Genomic DNA, 6,465 nt, shown 5'->3' on the forward strand with positions numbered 1-6,465 from the left:
TGTGCCACAAAAACACATGTGAGAAGGGGAGAAGGGGGGGGTCAAGAAGTGATATTCCTCATTCCACCTCAGGGAGATCAGATCAGGCCCTGGACTCTTACTTAACACGTAGGCAAGTCTCTCCTGTAAAAATAGCTGCAATTTACTCGACAAATGTTGACGGGCGGGCGAGCGTTGTTCTGCTTTGCTTGTCGGCTGCTGCTGCACAGCCAGCAAGCTCGCTTCCCTTCACCCTCTCTGCCTAAAAAATCCTTCTCCCTCTCCGCAGCCAATCCCCGGCACGATCCTGCTCCCTGCCGAATAAGGAGAAGCGGCGCGAGGAACCCCGGCTGCGTGCGGGCACCCATGCACCCACCCAGCCGAGCAGCTGAGCCAAAGCGGCTTTTTTTGGTTGTTATTTACCCCCTTCCTGGCTGAGCAAACAGCCTCATAGCTGTGCCCCACAGAGTCTTTTCACACTGTCCTAATTTTTTTCTTGAGAAAAACAAAGAGAAAACAGCGTATCTGAAAGTCTCATGGCAGTTTTTCTATCAGGATCCTCTTTCAGCACATGGGTGACCTTCTCTTTCCACTTAGCAAGGCTGGAGGGACAGAAGAAATGTGAAAAAAAAAAGAGAAAACCTCACCCAAGGTGAAGATTCATGGTGGTTATGGTGAGAACGACGACTCTCAGCACCAAGAGTAGGAGCTGCTGTGGCTGTCGTAGGCCCAGGCAGGGGAGGCTCCTACCAGCATTGCCCCAAGCACTTTTAACGGGAAGGAAAATTAAGAATGTGACGTTCTTGCCTGTGCCAGGGATGTTAAGAACATCTGGGCACCGTTTGGAGCTGTGACAGACTTGGACCCTCTGCGCAATGAACAGTCTGCCCCAGGGCTTACTTCCACAGGTTGCTAACGCCCTTCAGCACCAGTAACTCAAACCGAGCCTAACAGGCACGATCAAGAGAGCAGCTGCGAAATTTCTCAATTACTGCAAGGCCTCTTTAAAGCAGAAGTCGACTATTAAGAGGCTTTTGGCGGCTATAAATAGAATTTACACACACTTGGAGGCAACTTTTACACTGCTGGCGTGAAGCAAAGGGCTTTGGTATAAAGAAGAAATGGGCCTGCAGTGTTTAAATAGCAGCGGTCCACATCCTGGGATTATATCTTACAAAAGCAGTTCACAGCAATAAAATCATAGTGCATAAAGTCACATTTCTCCAGCAGCTCCCAGCCTTGGAGCCTTCCACTGCATTCAGGGGGAAAAATAAGAAAAAACACCCCAACCCCAGAAAGGAGCATAAAGAATGGTGACTCATGCTAGAGCGTTCGGAGTCTGGGGAGGTGGGTGGGTAAATCCAGTTTTCTGACACAGCCGATAGTTCCCGCTGTGCTCAAGTATTTCGCGGAGCCACTGATGAAGGAAAGTGCAGAAGTTGTTGCTGCTATTTTTTTTCTCTAATAAGGCAAAGATAAGGGGAGAGCTATTTCTGGAGAAGGTTGCAAGCTGTAGGGCCCTCTGGTATCCCAGCAGTGACGGGAAAAGATGGTTGGATAATATGTTCAGCACACACTCCGAATAAAATCGGTGGGGTTCAAGTGCACTCCGTTACGTGACCGGAGCTGGGTGAGTTTTTTCTGGACACTTGTACCAGCAGCTGTAGGTGAATACCCGGCACCTTGGCCAGGGACTTAAGCCCATAGGATTATTTATATTTATCTTGAATCCGTCAAGTCTTCCTGCTTTGTTACAGAGAGTTGCCTCTTAGGAACGGAAAGCACGGCGCTTCTCTCCTTGGAGTACCGGAGTATTGAAATCCTCTTCCAGGTCCCAAGAGGGAGGTGAAAAAATAGAAAGTAGTTTGACCTACATTCACAAGAATAATTATTGACTTAACAAGTTCCGACCAGTTTTTCAAATTAAAGCTCAGCAAGAACAGACCCACTTGCTTCAAAAAAAAAAAAAAGGAAAAAAAGAGAAAAAAAGGAAAAAATTCTGTCTAGCTGTATGTCAGATGTACCCGTGTGTAGTGCATCCCTGGGATACATACGTATGAGTGTCTGTGTCTCTCTTTAGGAAGGAATTCTTTCTGGTGACGCGTCGAAGGGCGCCGCATTTAACCATTGGTATTAGCTGGCCAAAGGTCTCCTGGGTCAGCTCGTTGAGAATGATTTGGGTAAGCTTTGCAGACTGGCCATTTTAAACAATTTTTCCTACTTGCTGTTATCTGTTACTAATGAACTGGAAAATAGAGCAGCAGCATTGTCTGATTTTGGCACATCATTCTTGATTCTCTCTGAACTCCAGTGAGAAATATTTATTAAAAATGTCTGGCTTTTTCTGCATAATTACAAACTGTGTTAGTCTCCTCATCTATTAAAAGTCCTGGACTGTTACTAGGATTTCTTTCCTGTAAATATAGTTTTAAATTGTATTTAAAATTTTGTCCTTAAAATTGACAGCCAGCAATCTCTGTCTTAAGTTGCCTTTTATCCTTCTGCATTTCAGGCACTTCATAAAACTATTCTCTACTAATTGCTCTCAATCCCTCCATCTCCTCATTTCTATTTGTTATATATTTATTTTTTTTGTTCTAATTGCTGCCTTTGCACTGAGTCTATGCCAGGTGGACTCTCCTGAAGGAGGAATTATGGCTCTTTGGCAACTTAATGCAGTCTTTTCACAGACTCAGCCACATTAATTTGTGGGTTTTCGCGTGAAATCCTTTGCTGTCAGTTTTGACTCGCAGTTTCCTTCACCTTCCACAGGGGCAATGCCGCTGAGCGCTGTGTCACTCACTCCGCTAACGTCACCTTTGGCCAAAGCTCCAGGAGACACCTGTCCTACCTGAGCTTTGGTGGAAGCCAGGGACCACGGGAAGCTGAAGCCAGCTGTGGGCAGCTCCCAGGCTTTGGTTTTGACTTCGGGATTCTTGATATCCAGGTGACACTTCAGACAGTCTCCCCTCTTTCCCCACGCTTCCCTTTCTCAGTTTCCTCCTCTTCCTTTCTTCCCCAGGAGAATCCTGAGTTTTCCACACCCCCTTTCCCAATTTGTTCTGAAGCACAAGCCAAAGCGGTTCTCCTCCGACTGCCAGGAAGTGGCAGCTGGGATAAAAGAGGATATAAAGGGAAACAAACTGATGAAAAGGCAGATATAAATATACACACACATTTTATATGTATCCTTTTCCATATCTATATCCCCAAGTGATTAAGGAATAGCAGACACTAGCAGAGACCGCAGGAAGAGACGTATTGCCAAGCCTGGCTCCTGCCACCACGTGTTTGTTTCCGGGAACTGGACGCTGTGGATTGTGCAGCGAGCGTTCAGCACAGAGCAGCTGGCATTTCCAAATGCTTCCGGTCCGCTGGGGTGAAATCGAGCTCCAGCAACACAGCTCCGAGCCGGCAGCTCCTCAGTTACTAATTCCTTGGCCACTTTGGCCGAGAAACTTGATCTCCACGTCCCAGTTTCGACTGTCTGTACTGAGATAATAATCCCTCATCCCCCTGCGCAAGGCTGCGGAGGGATTGATTAGGAAGCAGGCAACGCACGCCACGTGCGGTTTGAAGGCACAGCCCCTTAACTGGAAGAGCTGTTCAAGGGAGGTACTAATAAGCCTCAGAGCATCCTCCCACCCCAGCACGGGTATTCCTTCCCTTCGTGTTAGGCCGCTGGTTAACCTGACAGCTGGTGTAGAAAAGGTGGAAAATCAGAGTTGTGAGTGATACTTTCTGGAAACGTTTCCATCAGCGTGGCACCAGAATGGCAAATCAGCCGCCGTATTTTCAGACATATCTGTTTTGTCTGACTTTAGAAGATGTCCTCGAGGGACTGAGAACGACAGTGAGCCTTCTGCTTCATTATTTTTTAATGTTTTAATGTTTTGCTCTGCTTTGCTCTGTTTTGAAATAACTCTTCTTTGCTTAGAGGGAAGACAGTTGGGTTTTTGTGTTTTTTAAATCTTTAAAACGTTTCTGAATGTTTGGGAGAGGTCAGACAAGCCAGAGTTCAAAGTGCTGGACATCCGACCCTCACGACACTTGTGGCTTGGGAGTTATGCATATAAATGACTACTGCTTCTTCCAGAAAAACCTCGTCCCTTCCGACTGACAGAAAGGAGACATTTCAGAGCTCTGTGGTTAGAAGAAAGGGTTCATACATGCACGACAGGCAGACAGAGGGTATTATTCAGAGCTGTAAGAATTAGTGGCTTACAGTTTGATATTGAACAGTATGCGAAGGACTGGCATTAATTGGAACTACCCAGCAGAGATGTGGACATAATTATTTCAAGGACTAACTCTCAACAGATGGACTTAGTCATGGCAAACGCATAACGCAACTATCTAAAGAGGAAAAATGCAAATGCTCTAGAAAGGAATGATTATTTTGAGGGATAGAGGCAGCCTTTGGCTATTAGGCAGCAGAATGATTCTTTCCACCCGTGGAGAGCCTTAAGCAGTAGCACCTTTAACATTTTGTCTTCAAAACCTGCTCACCTTGTGCTCTGTGCCTGCCCACCTCACAAGTCTAAGAGAACCAGCAAGGAGCCTTGAGTGAGGGGAAGCAAATCAGCACGAATGGTGCTGCAAGTATGAGCCATGGGATGGTGACAGCCCTTGAGGCGCCTCATGAGGCAGTTCATGGGGTCCTGCGACACGGTGGCCGAGGGACACAGCACCTGCCTGAGAGGGGTGGTGAGGCAGAGCCACCTGAGAGCTTGGGAGTTTGCATAACGGCCTTCCTGTTCCTGACAGCCACGTGATCATACGGCATCGCCCCAGAGACACTCCCTTGTCCATCAGATCAGACTTCTTAGATCCAGATGGATCTTTCTAGGTGAGCAGGGAAGAAGACAAGAGCAGAGAGCAAGAAATCAGAGTCCACGACATTGAACCCAACGGATTGATGGCCGAGGCTTTCCTTCCTCTGTCAGGCTCTCACCAGCTTAGAGCCAGCAATGGAGAGGCAGGCCCGGCTGCGTTACTGTTTATGCTGCAACATAAGCAAGTCACTTGATTTCTTCAGAACTGCCTCCCACTTCCTGTGAGCCAAGCGTCCTTCCTTCCAGCCCACGTGCAGCTATATATAATCTCAGCACCGTCTACCTTCTTTGCAGTCCAGTCCAGGAGTCATGCTTCCCAGAAATGACGAGACGGCATTCCAAATCACGCAGGTTATTGGAAAAGCACCGTGTGAATGCCGGCCCTTGGCTGCTGCTTTCTGATCGTTTATAGGTCACAGGGTCACTTTTATTTTTATGTCTGTTGGCAGGAAAGCCAAACGGTTAAGTTTTATAAACAAGAAGCCTGGCTCATAAAAATAACTTTGGGCCCCTGTATGTCAAGTGTATCGTTAGGAAAATCAGTTTATGTGTCTCCTGGTTCCAGTAAGCTGAGCAAATTTGCCTTCTGCCATCTGCTTCCTCCCTACTTGCAGTGAAGAGTTAACTCACCAGCTAGTCAACAAGAGGCAAGACCACAGACAAATCTGACCACATGCTATCAGGAAAAGAATGCTTTGTAGCAGCAGCCTCCTCAACTCTTACGGAACAGGAAATTTCTCTGCAATTCTCTGAATTTCTCTGGAAGCTTAGTCTTGAGCAGAGATCTGTCGTTGGGTTTATTGATCACTGCAGGGACTGCAGCCGCTTTGGGAATGAAGCCGGGCAGCTTTTCAGGCCCACACAGCACATCCCACACCAGTGAGGGCGTGCTGCTGTGCCTCTCTAGCAGGCCGCTGTGCACCTGGGACCATCGGCACAACTGGGGCAGATGGAACCCACAGGTGCCCGTTCATAAAGGTGGTCACAAGCTGCTACAGAAAGGATTAGACCTGACCTCTTTAAAACAGCCAAACAAACTCCAGCACACCAGATCTGGAACCGGGCAGGTTGGAGAGCAAGGGCCAGAGCCTCCCACACTTCACCAGACTGGAGCATCTGCTGCACGGAGCAGAGCTGGTAATGCCTTGTTATATGAAAAGCCGGTGATAGCTCAAGTGGATGCAGTTAAAAATCTAAAAAAGAACACAGGTTTTCTTCTGCCAACCCAGTCACCTTTCTAGCGACCCAAAATTTTTTGCTGTTGTAGCTTTCCTCAGACTCTCAGACAGCTTGTGACCTTGTTTACTCTTTAGTTTAGAAACACCACTGCCTGTATTTTAAGATGCCTCAAAAACAACTTCCCCTTTCACAGTGCCTTCTGTACAGTCTTCCATCCTTTTCTTACTGCTTTGCAGTTTAGAAATGTTTCCATTGCAAAGAAAAACTGCCTACCTTAAACCACAATATGCTTGCTTAAAAGCAATCTCCACGAATTCAGAGGCAAAAAAAGAAGATATTTGGTCACATGAAAGGCTCATCAGACAGAAATTCTTGTCCTTTCAGCTGAACCTCGGTGAATAAAGTTTCAGTCCTGTGGAGTGTGTGAAAGAGCATCGTGAGGAGCAGCGGCAGGGAAGAGCAGGACCTGTGC

This window comes from Apaloderma vittatum, unplaced genomic scaffold (assembly GCF_000703405.1).
Source record: "Apaloderma vittatum isolate BGI_N311 unplaced genomic scaffold, ASM70340v1 scaffold25421, whole genome shotgun sequence".
NCBI classification, from domain to species: Eukaryota; Metazoa; Chordata; class Aves; order Trogoniformes; family Trogonidae; genus Apaloderma; species Apaloderma vittatum.